The sequence below is a fragment of the Suncus etruscus genome, chromosome 7 (genome assembly GCF_024139225.1).
Source record: "Suncus etruscus isolate mSunEtr1 chromosome 7, mSunEtr1.pri.cur, whole genome shotgun sequence".
In the NCBI taxonomy this organism is placed as follows: Eukaryota; Metazoa; Chordata; class Mammalia; order Eulipotyphla; family Soricidae; genus Suncus; species Suncus etruscus.
The window spans coordinates 90,294,620-90,311,985 of record NC_064854.1 but is presented as its reverse complement, the minus strand read 5'-3'; the positions used below and the strand labels follow the sequence as shown (position 1 = coordinate 90,311,985).

Genomic DNA, 17,366 nt, shown 5'->3' with positions numbered 1-17,366 from the left:
GTTCTTGGATATTGTGGATCAAGGAATCCCTCCTCCCACTGACTCTTGAACCCAAACCTGCATAAATTTTGAGATGACCCAAGCTCCATTTTCACCAAATCTAAGAGCTTGCAAGTTCTAATATTTGTTCCAAATGCCTCTATAATATTCTTATTATATCAATTAATTAAATTTTCATGTGCATGAGCACTAAAATAGCATCTTAAAAGCACAAAATTGGTCAGATTAATGAACTATAAATGCTGAAAAAATAATAAATCAAATCATATCTCAGATATTGGGAATATGAAACTCAAATTCTATTACTCATAAAGACACAAGAACAATGAGGAAAGAAATTGCTTGTTATGGCAGACAAGGACAGATATCTTGGCACCTCAAATAAAGCCTTAAATATCATGAAAGTGGACATCAAATCAACACTTCTTGCAATAAAAATATAAATAAAAAATAACTGGAAGAAAAGCATAACTAGTTCATCAATGAACTGATTCATAATACCAGAAACCATAAAACTGGAATCAAAAGAGTTAAATAATATATGTCAAGAAAGAGCAACTATACGCAGCATGCAGAAAATTATATTAGTAAAATTTATGACAAAACTAGCAATTAACAATATGAAGTAACAGAATAAAAGTAAATGAAAGGGAGAAAAGTAAAGATTCTAGCAATGGTACTAGCAAAAGCAATAACCTCTGAATTATATGACAACCTAGAGAGGAAAATGAGAAAGAATAACTAATGTAATAAATAATAACTAAGAAATACTAGATAATATAAATCAGAAAGAAAGAAGATAATCAAATGATAGACAAACAACATAGCAATTGCAACAAATTATTCATATGACACCATACAAGCCAAGAAAGTGTGGAATGACATATACAAAGTGAATTCAAAATGGATAAAACTTTTTAAAATAATATTTTATTTAAACACCTTAATTACAAACATGATTGTGTTGGGTTTCAGTCATGTAGAGAACACCCCCCATCGCCAGTGTAACATTCCCATCACCAATGTCCCAAATCTCCCTCCTCCCCACTCCACCCCCGCCTGTACTCTAGACAGGCTTCCTACTTCCCTCATTCATTCACATTGTTATGATAAAACTTAAACTTAAGGCCACTATCATACAAAGCTACCAATTAGACTTTCAAGTTTAAATAGAAATTTTCCAGATAAAAAAATATCTGGCAGTGCCTATGAATGCAAAATAAATCCTGAAACAATTAATAAAAAGTCACTTTTAAAAAGGAAATAAAATCTTGCAAAACAACTTTCACATAATTCCACACAAAGATACAGAAATGTCAACATCATACTTTATATCAATATTTTCTCTCAGTATTAATGCAATAAACTCCACTATAAAAAGGCAGGATGGATCAGGAAGAAAACTTTCATTTCCTTTTATAGGAATGAACAAAATGAAATGCACAGGATAAGTAGAAATTCATCATAAAATGATAAAAACCAATATTACAATCAATTGCACAAAAATGTAGGGACAGCCATAATTACACAAAATAACATAGAATATATGAAAGTAATTAGAAACAGTTATGGGAACTGGTTAAGGGAAAAATAGATAAAAAAATATGGTCGAAATTTATCAACAAAGTTCCTACAACTTCTATTCACAATAATATAATACCAATAAATTGAGGCAAACAGACTTGCATTAGGGTCCTCTTTGACTCAGATGAACCATTTTCACCCCAGATATGTGTATCCAAAGAGAAAGCATAGAAACAAAAAATTAGAAGTTCTGCCAGCCACCCCTACTTGACTCTGCCTAGCCACACAGTCCCAAGAAACCAAGACAGACAGACCAGCAGCAGGGTTATTTTTGTTTCAGGTAAAAAAGAACACTACTGCAGAGCTTCTCTCTATGATCACATATTTTTCTACAAAATGAGACTCACTAAAACACACAGAAAAACACCAGTAGATAGTAAATGGCAGAATGGGAAAGCAAAGTACAGCACCACAATGCTTATGTATAAAGATGGTAGTTTTGAAGACCCAAGTAGTATTAGCCACCTATATAATCTCTCTGATAAGAACTTTAGACTAGAAATATAGAGCATATTCAAGGAACTTAAAGAAACCATGAAACTGACAGCCAATATGTCTCAAGAGGAGGTTACAGTAGAAATGAGAACACTTCATTAGAAATGACAGCTGAAAAAGTTGGCAGTTGAAATAAAATTTTACCAAAAGGCCTCACCTGCTGAGTAAGAGATGCTAATGACAGAATCAGTGTGTTTGCAGATGAAATTCATAATACCTCTAGACAATAGCAGAGGATGGAATAGAATCTTAAATAAAAGAACAGCAGATGGGAGCCAGAGTTATGGAATAGCACGTATGATACTTTACTTACATGTCACTGAATTGGTTTCAATCCCTGGTATCACATATGCTCTGCTGAGCCTTCTAGGAGACATTACTTATGGGAAGAGCAAGGAATAATATCTGAGTACAGCCATTTGTGGCCCAAAAACAAATAAAAAGGATTTAAACAATCCTCAAAATAAATAAAAAGAAAGCAGTAAAACTTTGAAATAGATTAGACAGAAACAACACAAGAATTATTAGGGTGCCAGAGAGTCAGAAATAAAACACCTATGAAGAATAATAGTCAAAGACATAATTGCAGAGAAGTTCAAAAGCTTTAAGAGTAAATGCACCCACATCCTAGACACCTGTGATTACCAACTAAAAGGTACACAATTAAAAACTACCAGAGGCACAACCTACTTACAATAAAAAAATCACAAATATAGAAAATGAGTGCAGAAAAGGCAAGAAAAATATTTACACTGGAGCTTACTTGATATTTACAAATATTGTAAGCAAATTTATCATAAGCATCAGTCAGTGCCAGAGAGCTGTGCAATTTGTAAAAAAAATATCACCAAAATAAATGCATCAAGCTGTACTGTCAAGTTTGAAGAAATACAAATGAGAAGAGAGAGTCAAAATGAAAAACAATATTTTAGGAAATTTGCAGATTGAAAACTAACTTTAAAAAAACTGAACTGTCTACTACAATGTAAAAGAAACCTCACAATACACCAAATTACCATAACAACGATATATTTCAATGTGAATAAACTAAATGCACCAAATAAGTGACAAAGAGAGGCAAATACATCAAAAAATAGAACCAAACAATTTTTCTGCTTGCAAGAAACATATTTAAAGAGCACAGCAAACACAGAATCAAAGTCAAAGATTGTAATAATTATTTAAGAAAACAACTACTTTAAAAACGCTGAGGTGGTCATATTAATATCAAACAGCACAGAGTTCAGACTTAAAAAGAATGAGTCAGAGAGGGTTGTCTTTTAATAATCAAGGAAAATATATATCAGGAAGAAATCACATTTTGAAACATAAATGTGCCCAATGAGGGGCCATGCTTAGAGATTAAACAACATGCTGCTCAACAACAGCTGGATCAAAGATGGATTCAAGGAAGAAATAAAAAATTCCTTGAGACAAATGATATTGAAGAGACAACTTGTCAAAATCTGTGGGACACAACAAAAGCAGTAAGTAGGGGGAAACTCATAGCTATACAGAACTATGTCAGGAAAGAGGAAAATGACAAAATAAACAGAATAAAGGGACACTTAAGGAGCTGGAAAAGCAGCAGCAAAGTAATCCAAACCCAACCAGAAGACAAGAAATAATAAACACCAGAGCAGAAATAAACAACATATAAACTAAGAAAACAATACAAAAAAATCCATTAGACCAGCATTTGGTTTTTCAAAAGAATAAACAAGATAGACAAACCACTGAGAAGACTCACCAAAAAAAAAAAAGGAGGGAAAACACCCAAATAAATAAAATCACAAATGAAAGGGGAAAGAATACAACAGAACCTGAAGAAATCCAACACATTATGAGGACTTATTATTAACAACTGTACTCAGTAAAGTTAGAGAACCCAGAAGAAACTGACAAATTTCTGGAGAAATATCTTCTTCCAGGACTGGATAAGGAGGATGTAGAAAGCCTAAACAGTTCAATCACATCTGAATAAATTGAATCGGTAATTAAGAAACTCTCCCAAAACAAAAGTTCAGGTCAGATGGTTTTACAGGTGAATTCAATCAATATTCGAAGAATTGCTATCATTGATCCTAAAAGGATCTTCAAAAACTTTGAAAACACAGAAATCCTTACTAACTCTTTTTATGAGGCTAATATCACACTCATTCCTAAAGATGGCAAAGAAACCACCAAGAAAAAAAAAACTACAGACCAATCTCATTAATGAACATAGATACAAAAATACCCAATTAAATCTTAGTAAACTGAATCCAAGAATGCATCAAAAATATTATACACCATGGCCAAGTGTGTTGCACTTGAAGAGTGAAAGCATAGTTCAACATATACAAATAAATCAAAATCATAAACCACAACAACAAAAATAAAGACAAAATCACATAATTATAATCAATTGATGCAGAGAAGGCGTTTGACAAAAATCCAATGCCCATACATGATGAAAACACTCAGCAAAATAGGACTATAAGGAACGTTCTCCAAGATAGTTAAAGCCAAAAGCCAACATTATCTTTAATGTCAAAATACTGAAAGCATTTCCACTAAGGTCAGGAAGTAGGCAAGGCTGTCCTCTCTCTCCACTCTCAATATTGTTTTAGAAGTTCTAGCAATAGCTACCAGACAAGAGAAAGGAATTTAAGATATCCAAATAGGTATAGAAAAACTTAAACTATCTTCTTTTGCAGATTATATCATGATATACTTAAAAACCCTAAATAGTCCACAGTAAAACTCATAGAAACAATTAAACAACACAGCAAAGTGGCTGGCTACAAAGTAAATACACAAAAGACAATAGTATTTCTCTACACAAATAACATAGTAGAGAAGAAAGAGATTAAGGAGATAATCCCATTTAAAATAGTATCCCAAAATATTGAGTACCTAGGAATCAATATTACAACAGAAATGAAGGACATGTACCATGAAAACTTCAAGACACTTCAGAAAGAAATTGAAGAGGACCTAAGGAAATGGAAGAACATCCCATGTTCATGGGTACATAGAACCAACATCATCAAAATGACGATCTGACCTAAACTTTCATATAGATTAATTGTAATCCCTATTCATATTCAGAATTTATTCTTTAAGGATTTAGAACAATTATAAAATTCGTATGGAACCATAAAAGACCCAGGTTGGCCAAGCAGGTACTGAAAAACAAGATGCTGGGTGGCATCTCTTTACATAACCTAAAGCTTTACTACAAGCCATAGTAATCAAAACAGCATGATACTGGAACAAAGACAGAGTCTCAGACCAATGGGTTAGAACAGAATATTCAGAGATAAATCCTCAAATATACAATCAACAAATATTTGGAATAGACAATCTCTTCAACAAATGGTGTTGGAAAACTGGATAACTACCTGTAAGAAATTAAAGATTGATCTATACATCACACTTTACATGAAGGTCAACTCAAAATGGATTAAAGACCTGAAAATCAGATCTGAATCTATAAAGTTTATTGAAAAAAATAGCAGAACACTCCAACATCTATATATCAAAAAATTATTTGAGGATAGAATGCCAATATCAAGAACTTTAGCATCAAACCTAAATAAATGGGACTACATCAAACTAAAAGGCTTCTTCATGGCAAAAGAAATCCTAGTTAATACTAGAAGACAGTTTAAAAATGGGAAAAATATTTTGGACTTAACATGTCAGATAAAGGGCTGATATCTAGGATATACAAAGCACTCAGTAAGGTGAGCTCCAAAAAATCTAGTAAAGCCATCTACAAATGGGGAGAAAAAAATAGATAGACACTACTCCGAGAAAGACCAAAATATGGCCAATAGACACCTGAAAATATGCTAACCATCACTCATCATTACAGAAACCCAAATCAAAGCAACAATGAGGTACCACCTTACAACAATGAGGATGGCTCATATCAAATATAACAGGACTAATTTCTGTTGGTGGGGGTGTGGTAAGAAAGAAACTATCATCCACTGCTAGTGGAAAGGCTGCCTAGTTTAAAACCTATGGAAAACAGTGTGGAGAGTGCAGTAAACTCAGAATTGAGCTGCCATATGACCCAGTAATCACTCTCCTGGGTATCTATCCCGAAGTCAGAAGGAAATTTATCACAAAGTATGTGTGCACTCCACTGTTTATTGCAGCACTCAGCACAATAGCTAAGATTTGAAACCAACCTTGATGCCCATCAACAGATGAGTAGGTCATGAATGTAGTATTTATACACAGTGAAATTCTACATAACAGAAACAATACAATCATGGATTTTGCAACAACATGAATGGATCTACAAATTATTATGTTAAATGAAGTAAGCCAGAGATGGAGGATAATTACAGAATGATAGCACTTTTCTGAGGTACTTAACATATACACCATATATACATATAATACTCCAAGAACAAATACTATGGTCTAATAGGATAGAAACTCCAAGCACCTTAGTTGCCAGCATTTAGCAGAGAGAAGTTTTCAAATCAAGTGGAAGAGAAACAACATAAAGCCTCAATTATACATTATACCATAGAGAAACCAGCAACAACGGAAACAACGGTTTAGAGTGAAAAGGTATGTAATCAGCCTTTAATTATAAAGACCAATAATAATGTCTTAGGGAACTTATACACAGATATGGGTGATGAATATGATTGGAAGACAGATTCTCCAGCTGCAGTGATTTCTAACAATATATTTTAATGCCTTATTAATGCTCTTTACACTCAGTTCTTAATCCATTAGGTACCAAGACCAACCTCCTCCCCCATTATGCCATCATCCAGCTCTACATGAAGGGATACCCATTCAGCCCCACATTTCACCCTCCATCAAGAAACTTCAACCAGTACTCCTGCTGACTCATGCTCTGTGACAACCCTTCTCACCACCACCAAAGGTGGACTGTTGCTTGTTACCAGATTCAACTCCAGAAAAACCTCCAGTGCAAGAACTCTACCCAAGCCTTTTCTGCCATAAATTATTTCCAAAATCAACAAGTCTAGGGAACATGATGAAAATGTGCCCTGGATTCCACCTCTCGCAAGAACATCCCAAAAGACAATGGGAAGTCTGTATTTCCTTTATAAGTTTAAGACCTCTATAATACTACCTCTTACCCTGTTTATTCCCACATAAAAGGTAGTATCCTGCAACACTTTGTTCCCATTAATTTTTTCTTTATATATATGTGAATGTATATATATGTATGTATGTATATATATATATTTGTCTCTTGTTTTTTTTTTCTCTTCCTTAACTTCACATGTTTTGGTGTTTTGATTCTGCTGGGTACAAAAACTTAAAAAAAAAGTCTTGCCTGGTATTTAAGCTCAGATCAAAACCAGGGCACAGAGACAATGGAGCTTGACACTCTCACCCCCAAATGCACCATTTCTTTTTGCAAAGCACACTAAAAAGGGGAAATTTTACATATTAAAACAAGTTCTTATCTACTGGGGATAAGAACTCAGACATTTACAATACAGATGCTCCTCCCACCTTGAACATATTTTTTTTGTGGTCCCAACTTAGACTCCATGTGATTAAACAGTGACCATGTAACCTTGAACGCTAGATCTCAGATATAGAACTGATACAGTTCTCCACAACAGCTCCAGGAACATTCTGAATACTGCTCTGACACCAACATGCACCACTTTTGATATAACATCTTGACAATAAGGAAATGGCAACTATTTGGTCTAAGAGAAGATTGTCTTATCTACCACCTAACAATAAGATGAAATCAGAAGACACATCATACTTTGACATGTGAAAAATCCAAGATTGCTAATTACATAAGACTGACTGTGACCACCATGACTGGGCAGAACTTATCATAGAACCCATAAAAATAGACCCTAGTTTAGGCATGGATGTAATCTGTACAATAACCAAGATCTATAATTCCAGATGTCTGACGGAGACAACAAAAACTGAGCAGAACTTCTGGAAATATAATCAAGGACTCTATTCTAGGCTTCATCCTTGGATCAGTGCAAAAACCAAGACCACCAACTGCAGAAGACTGATTATAACAACAGTGATGGAATGGAACTTCTAGAACTATAAAAAAAAGGCTCCAACCTAGGCTTCATCCTATGAGCTGTGTAAATACCAATTTCTCTAGTGACAGAGGCCTGGTATCATCTATGATTGAGCAGAAAGTTTCCAGACATCACAAAAGGACCTAGGGGAGAGTAAAAGAGCATGGAGGGAGCCTATAGTTATATCCAAGACAGAATACTTCATGGGCAGAGAGACCCAGTATCTCTTAGACCAAGGGAATTCCCTTTCTATTCTCCCCAATTTTTACTGTGCCTATGCAAAAAACAGTGCAAATTAAAACGTCTGTAATTGTTGTTGCTTGTCTGTTTGTTTGTGTGTGTGCTTTGTTTTGTCTTTATTTCAGGACCTTGATTATTGTTTGGTTGTTTTCTTTATTGCTGTGGTGTTTTTCGGGTCTTTTTTTTGGTATTGTTATGTTTTCCTTTCTTTCCCCCCCTTTTTTTCTTAAACTGATATTTATAACCTTTAGAAGGACTCCTCCCGTTTTTTGCTTGTTTGATTTTTGCCCACCATTTTTCCTTTTCTTTTCTTCTTTCCTTCAAACAGAACCACATAACTTAAATTTCCCTTTTCACAAATTGAGGGGGAAATAATGGAGGGTATCAATATCAAATGAGTAGAAATAAAAAATGATCATACTTAAACACAAAATTCAAAGCCAACTACAAAGTTGATATCCAATCTACAACAAGCTAGACACAGAGGGGACCACTTATACTGGCATGGGGGGGGCAAGAGAGGGGAATATGAGATGCATGCTGGGCACAGGGGTGGAGTGAGGACAACATTGGTGGTGGGAATGCCCTGATTCAATGTCACTATGTAACTAATAGATTACTGTGAAAAATTTGTAATTCACTTTGATAAAAATAAATATTATTTATAAAAGAAAGTGTACAGTGGAAAACATAGGATAGCCACCTAATAGGTAGGCCTCACTACCACATTGCTTAGTACTCAAGCCTTGAAAATTATGTGTATTTTAAAATGCTCCAGCCATTATCTAACCCTGAAATCTTCGTCTAGCAAGGCCCAAACCCATTACTGATGAAATGCCTAGAAACTAGGAAAACCTCCAAACTCTGATGCACCATCCCAATCTCTTTTATTTGATTTACTTAATTTTCTTTCTTAATTTATTTTTACTATATTTATATATTTAATTATTTTCCTTTTCTCCTCTGTCTCTCTCTCTCTCCTTTTTTTTGTTGTTGTTTTTTTGTCACACCTGACAGAGCTCAGGGTTTAATCCTGACTCTATGCTCAGAAATCGCTCCTGGCAGGCTCAAGGGACCATATGGGATAACGGGATTTGAACCACCAACCTGCAAGCCAGGCAAACACCTTATCTCCATGCTATCTCTCTAGCTCCTCTCTGTCTTATCTTTTGTTCTTGCATCCTCTCTTTCCTAAGCTATACCTAAGCTAATTATTTAGCTTAATTCAACCAGTCTTTAAGAGCTCAGACATATCCTATTAGGGTCAGACCTCCAACAAAAATTTAAGAATGGATTACTAATGTATTTCTTTATGTGGGCATGAATACATTGACAGAGGACTCCTCTCTGAGTGCCAAACCTAAATTGTTTAAATCCATGCCTATAATATATATAACCTCTCCTATATACTATTCCTCCTCCCACTTCAGAAATCTTACTATCCCTTCATCCCCAATCCCAATCTGATATCCCTCTTTATTATTTTACCCTCAGTTCTTATTTACCCTCAACTATTATTTACCCTCAGTTCTTAATCCATTAGGTATCAAGACAAAACTCCAGCCCCAAAAGGCCATCACTCAGCTCCCAAGCAAAAGGACACACTCTCAGCCCCACATCTCATCTCCCGGAAAGAAACTACAACCAAGCCTCCTGTGGACTCATGTTCTGTGGCCCTCCTTCTCACCCAGCTCCCATATGTGGACTGTTACTTGATACCGGATTAAGTTCCAGAAGGATCCTCAGTGCAAGAACTCTACCAAGCCCTTTCTGCCATAACTCATTTCTCTAACTTAACTAGACCAGGATGTATGATGAAAATGTGCCTGGATTTCACTCCTACAGTAATATCTCAAAAGACAATGGGAAAGCTATATTTCCATTGTTTAATACCTCTATAAGACTACTTCTTCACCTGTTTATCCCCAATTGTAAGGCAGTCTTATACATCACTTTTTTCCCTTAATTACTTTTATAAAATTCATTTTTGGGGCTGGAAAGATAGCATGGAGGTACGGCATTTGCTTGCATGCAGAGGGATGTTGGTTTGAATCCCAGCATTCCATATGGTCCCCCGAGCCTGCCAGGATGAATTCTGAGTGTAGATCCAGGAGCTATTTCTGAGCATAGAACCAGGAGTAACCCCTGAGCGCTGCTGGGTGTGACCCGCAAACCAAAAAATTTTCATTTCCTTTTTTTCTTCCATATATGTGTGTGTGTGTGTGTGTGTGTGTGTGTGTGTGTGTGTGTGTGTATTGTCTTGGTTTTGTTTTTTTCTTCTTTCTAAGTAGGCCTCACTACAGGGCACAGAAATAATGGAATCTGACATTCTCTTCCCCAAATGCAACAGCAATATATTATGGCAACATTTCTTTCTGCAAAGGCATACTATATAAGTGAAAATTTTACATAAAGAAACAAGCTTTAATCTATTAGGGATAAGAACTCATACATTTTACAATCAGGGCACCTCCCACCTTGAACATATGTCATGTGGACCCAATTTAAACTTTATGTGATTAGACAATGACTGTCTCTAGATCTCAGACAGAACTAACATAGTTCTTTCAACAGCTCCAGAAACCAAACGCCCTCTGGAATATATTTAATATGGCTCTGACACCAACGTGTGCCAGTTTTAATATGACATTCTGACAATTAGGAAATGGTAACAACTTGATCTTTGAGCAGGTTGTCTTATCTCATTACCTTATGATAAGATAAAATCAGAAGACATGTCATCCTTTGTTCTGTGCAAAAACTAGGATTGCTTACTACAGAAGACTGACTGTGACAACCATGACTGGGCAGAACTTATCCTGGGACCAATAAGAAAGACCCTAGCCTAGGGTTTGGCTTACAATTTGTACAACAACCACGATCTCTAATTCCAGAAGTCTGACTGAGACAACTGCAACTGAGCAGAACTTCTGGAAACAATCAAAGACTCTATCCTAGGCTTTGTCCTAGGATCAGCGCAAACAATAAGACCACCAATTACAGAAGAGTGATTACAACAACAATGATGGAACAGAACTCCTAGAACCATAAAGAAAGACTTTCCCCTAGGATCCATCCTATGACCTGTGCAAATACCAATATCTCTAGTTACAGAGGCCTGATATTATCATCCACAACTGAGCTGAAGTTTCCAGACACCAGAAAAAAATCTAGGGAAAATTAAAAAAGCATTATGTAGCCTGTAGTTATTCCAATGACAGTATGCTTCAAGGGCTGAGAAACCCTGTATCTTTTAGGCCAATATCCCCAATATTTACTATGTCTAGCAAAAGAGGGTTGTTGTTGATGTATCGCAGTGGTACTTTTCAGGGTCTTTTTTTTGTCATTGTAGTTTTGATTTTTTTCTTGTTTGTTCCTTTTTTTTTCTAATTTATTTTTTGTCTTTGTCTTTTTGTGATGTTTTTCTTCCTTTACATTTTTCTTCTCTAAAATTGATATTTATAACACTCTAGAAGGAACCCTTCCAGACTGTTTTGTTTGTTTTTTGATTTTTTGTTTTGTTTTGTTTTTCTTTCCCTTCAAACAGAACCACATAACTTGAACCATCTTGTTCTGCCTCATAAATTGAGGGGTTGGGGGAAGGATGGTACCAAGACCAAGCAGTTGTATAAACATTGAGTAGAAATAAAAAAATGATCAGTCTTAAACACCAAATCCAAAGTCAAGGAAAACAGAATCAATATCCATTCTACAACAAGCTAGACACAGAGGGAACCACTTATACTAGAAGCCTGGGGGGCAAAGAAGGGGAATATGGGATGTACGCTGGGAACAGGGTTGGAGGGAGGAAAACACTGGTGGTGGGAATGCCCTGATTTCAATGCTGCTATGTACCTAAAATAATACTGTGAGAGATTTGTAATCCACTTTGGTCACAATAAAAATTATTAATTAAAAAAAACCTTAGAGCAGAAATAATGAACTGGAAATACAAAAAATGCAAAGGAGCAATAAAGCCACCCACAGAATTAGAGGATCTATTCACCCAATATCCATCAGATAAGGGGCTAATATCTAAGATACACAAGTCTTTAACAGAATTGAATAAGAAAAAAAAATCTAACCTCATCAAAAAATGGGGAATAAAAATGAACAATTTCTCAAAGAAGAAATACAAATGGCTAAAAGGCACATAAAAATGCTCCACATTACTAATCATCAGGGAGATGCAATTCAAATCAACAATGAGGTACCATCTCACAGCACAGAGACTGGCACAAATCAGAAAGAACATGATCAGTGCTGGTGGGGATAATTGGAGAAAGGAACTCTCATTCACTGCTGGTGGGAATGCTATCTAGTCCAGTACTTATAAAAAACAATATGGAGATTCCTAAAAATAACTGGAAATAGAGCTCCTATTTGATCCAGGTATACTATTTTTAGGGATATACCCTCGGAACTAAAAAACGCAATACAAAAATACCTTCCTCACACCTATATTCATTGCAGCACTATTTACAATAGCCAGACTCTGGAAACAACCAAGATGCCCTTCAACATATGAATGGCTAAATAAACTGTGGTCCATATATACAACAGAATATTATGCAACCATCAGGAGATATGAAGTCATAAAATTTTCCTATGCATGAATGGACATGGAATCTGTTATGCTGAATGAAATAAGTCAGAGAGATAGAAAGAAACAGTATAGTTTCACTCATCTATATGTTTTAAGAAAAATAAAAGACATTGAAATAATTCCCAGAGATTAGGGTCAGAAGGACCAGCTCAAGATATGAAGCTCACAACAAAGAGTGGTGAGTGTAGTTAGAGAAATAGCTACACTGAGAATTATCTTAACAATCTCATTGAGTGAGGGATGTAGAAAGCCTCTCTTGAATACAGGCAGAGGTGCGGCAGGGGAGGAGGAGATGGGGGAATTGGTGATGAGAACAATGAACTGGTAAAGAAGAGTGTTCTTTTCATGTCTGAAACCTAACTATAATTACGTTTGTGATCACGGTGTTTAAATGAAAATATTACAAAAATGAATAAATATTCGGACTGTTAACAACCTTCTACGTTAGAACCAAAATTATCTGGAATAGCAGGTATGCCTATCTATATTGAAATTGAAAAGGCAATCAAATGTCTTTACCAAAACAAATTTATATCCACCAGCTGGATTCACTAATGAAGTCTTTTAAAACATTAAGGACAATCTACTGTCAATTCTCTTCATCCTTTTCAGGAAATCGAAGAAACAAAAACACTACCAACAATTTCTATGAAGCTAACTTCACCTTGATAACAAAAATAGAGAGAAGCACTACTGAAAGAGAGAATTATAGGACCATATTCTAGTGAACACAAAAAAAAAGCTCCACAACAAAGTACTAGCAAATAGAATACAACAACTTTTTAAGAAGCTTATACATCATTACCCTAGTAGGATTAATTCCAGGGCACCAAGAATAATTTAACGTACACGAGTCAAGCAATATAATAACCCCTTTATAAAAGAACAAAACCACATAATCTTATAATACACGTTGAAAAGTCATTTAACAATGTCTAGCACCTATTAATGATAAAAATTATCAGCAATATTATAAATAAAAATTTCTTCTGAATATTGTCAACGCTATTAATCAAAAATTATTCAAGCACTACACTCAATGGAGAGAAACTAAGAGACTTTCCACTAAGATATAGCAAAAGTTTGCCCTCTCTCACATCTTACGTTCATTAGAGTATTGGAAATAATTGTTGTAGCAATTAGACAAGAAAAAGTCATCAAGGACATCAATGTAGGAAAGGAAGATGTGAAACTCTTGTTGTTTGCTGATGACAGGATACTGTATCTATAATATCATAGAGACTCCACAAAAATTATTCTAGATATAATGGATTTGTACACTAAAGTGACAGATTACAAAGTTAATATGTAAAAATCTGTGGCTTTTCTATATGCAAATAATGAAAAGTAAGAAAGGATCTTAAAATAAACAATCACATTCACAATTATTTCTTAGTAAATCAGGTACATATGAATCAACTTAACTAAAGAAGTGAAATATCTATATAAACAAAACAACCAAACTCTGATTTATGAAATACAAAATCACAATAGGAAGTAGAAATATATACCAGGGTCATGGATTGGGAAGATTAACTTCACAAATATGTTAATAATTCTTAAAAAAAATGTAAAGATTTAAGTAACCCCTATAAAATTTTCAAAACTATTTTTCAAAGAAGTGGCTCAGATGCTTCTGAAATTCACATGAAAAAATGGACAGACTTCTAGAGACATGTGAAAATGACACATTTTCAATGTTATTGGGAACTGTTGTGGTTAGCTTTGGTCCAGTTACATTAGAAAACTTCTTTGAATTATCTCTAGGCGACTGGGTGCACAGATGGCAAAATATGAAGAAATGAGAGAATACACAAGATTATGTGGATGAACAAGATATTCTAATTTTAATGTGAAGAATTGGGGATATATAAGGGAGATTTTGCAAGTCACAGGCATGAAAAGAATGCTCACATTTGCTTCTATGCAAAGTACAACATACCTTTCTTGTAAATGGAGGCTTTATCAGTATATATAGTTGGATTTATAAAACAATTCACCTGGCTTTAGATGGGCAGACCTGTTGAATAGATTCATTTCAAATAAGAGTTCAGAGTTAAAAAAAAAAAAAAAAAAAAAAGAAGGCGAATTTTAACATCTCAAAAGCAGTTCTTTTCTGGTTAGTCCCTGGATATCAGTACTGATGTAGATTAGGTATTTTGCCAAGAGCTGGGTTTCCCTATCAAAATTCCTATTTATAAGGATTGTATTAGAGGCAAATATAAGAAACAAACTTATTTTAAAAGGATGCAAATCATTACCTGGTAAAAGTTCTCAACAGCCCAATGCTATATTCTGGCCAAACATTTTGGATGTTAATTCTGAGATAAAAGTTAGTTAGCAAGTACTTAAATTCCTTTAGAGATTTTGAAAAAGTAGAACATTCCTTTCTGTTTAAAACTGCAAGGGCAATTAGAAAATAATGAGGAATAGAAGTTGTTTTTAAGTATCTTTTGGTGCTGAGTTTTCCAGGTAAAGAGAAATTTAATCAAGACTATATTTGCCTATATGAATCTTTATGTTTGGAATTAAAAAGCTCAAATATATACACACTTAATATAGCAAAAGGAGAATTCATATTTAGCCAAATAAATGTTTGTTACTCAGCATGAGAAATATCACCTTTGCTATCAAAAATCTTCATCAGTCATCCACACTGAGGTATGAGTTCTCAGTAGGACTTCTGAAAAATTTTCATTAGATAGTGGAGGGTGAGAGGGAACAATCTTCATCAGCAGGGATATGGTGAAAATAATTTCTTATTCTTTGTTGGTAGGGATATCTGGTACAATCCCTATAGAAAACAGTATGGACAGTTCTCAATAGACTTAGAAATGAGTTTCTATATAACACATAAATCCCACTTTTGGGTATCTATTCCCAGGAAAGAAAACCCTTCATTCAAAAGAACATATATAACCACTATTTGTTGTAGCACTTAATACAGTAGCTCAAATTTGAATAAATCTAGATGTCCATTGAAAGATGAGTGGATTGCAAAGAAATAATATATATATTGACAGTAAAATACATTACAACTGTAAGGAATAGCAAAATAATGACATTTCCTGTAACATGGCTGGAAATGGAAGATAATGAAGTAAGCCAGAAGAAGAGATAAAAACAAGTTATATCACTTATATGTATTATTTAGTTTAATTAGATTTAGCTTAACTAGATGAAGAAATGCAGTGCTTTACCTAGAATGGGTGAGCACCTAGAATGCTGCTTGCTTTACAATATTGTGAGAAGTAAAGAAATAAAGTGTAGGAAGGAGAAGAAAATCAGGTGAGGAATATTAGGGTTAAAATGTAAAAGGGACACAGTAAAGTTTAAAAGCACTATACTAATTTCCAAGCCACAGAGTGAACAGCACTAAAATAATGTGATTCAAACCTTAAAAGATGCTTGTGCAGAAGGCAGCTCAGTGTGGGGGTTAATAGCAGAGAACTTGGGAACACTGATAAGATGTAGCCATGGCCCTTTAGAGACAGATTTGGACCCCACTGAGATTGCCACTCTATCAGAGCAGACCCTCATGCCCACTGAATAGAGACCCTGCAAGTAGACACTCTGTAGGCCAAGAAACATCCCCTCACTGGGAAAGAGGGAAATGAGCAACTAATAGAACAAACACCTGATATGTCACAATGGAGCCCATCTCTTATGTTCTTTCCAGTCACATAAGTCACAGAGGTCACATTCCCCAGGTCACATATCAGGTCTACCTGGTCATATAGGTCACATCTGCAGAGCTGACATGCTGCACGTAGACCTGGTCAGTGATGCCCTCCCATTCCCTTTATTAGAGTCTCCCCATGCAGGTAAATCCTATCAAATATGTGACTGTTTAAATACACCTTGCTCCCTGATAATAAAGAGTTTTTTTTTTCACTGCATTGGTTTCAGAAGGCCTTTCACAGGATACCTCCAACCCCTACTTTCGACCCTGCTTTAGACCATTGTGAGCAAGGTTGTGAACTGGCTCAGGATCTAATAAACCAGGCATGCATCCATTCATCAACAACAATAAGGTAAAATTAACACTGGTGGTGGTTTGGAAATACTGTATGCAATATCAATTATGAAAAACTTGTAAATCACATGCTTTAATAAAACAAAAAACAATAACTAAACTTTTAAAAATAAATATACTAAAAAGTACAATAATTGAATCAACTATTCACAAATCATAAACATTAGCACCAGAAAGGGACCAAAAATTATTTCAATTACTTCAAGGATATGGTGAAATCATTGAAAAATAAGACAAGTAATAGAAAAATGTTTTTAAAAAATAAAGAAAACTCATAGAAAAAAAACTTCTACAATTTTATGGAACCATCAAACTCCCTAAGAATCCAAAACAATCCTAATAAAATAGAAGATAA

General features: G+C 34.8%; 1 protein-coding gene across 1 annotated transcript in view; it reads right to left on the bottom strand.

Annotated features, from left to right (window-relative positions):
- DNAH9 (dynein axonemal heavy chain 9) overlaps nucleotides 1–17,366 on the bottom strand; it is a 704,007-nt gene that overhangs the window by 461,520 nt on the left and 225,121 nt on the right. The gene's annotated exons all lie outside the window — the stretch shown is intronic.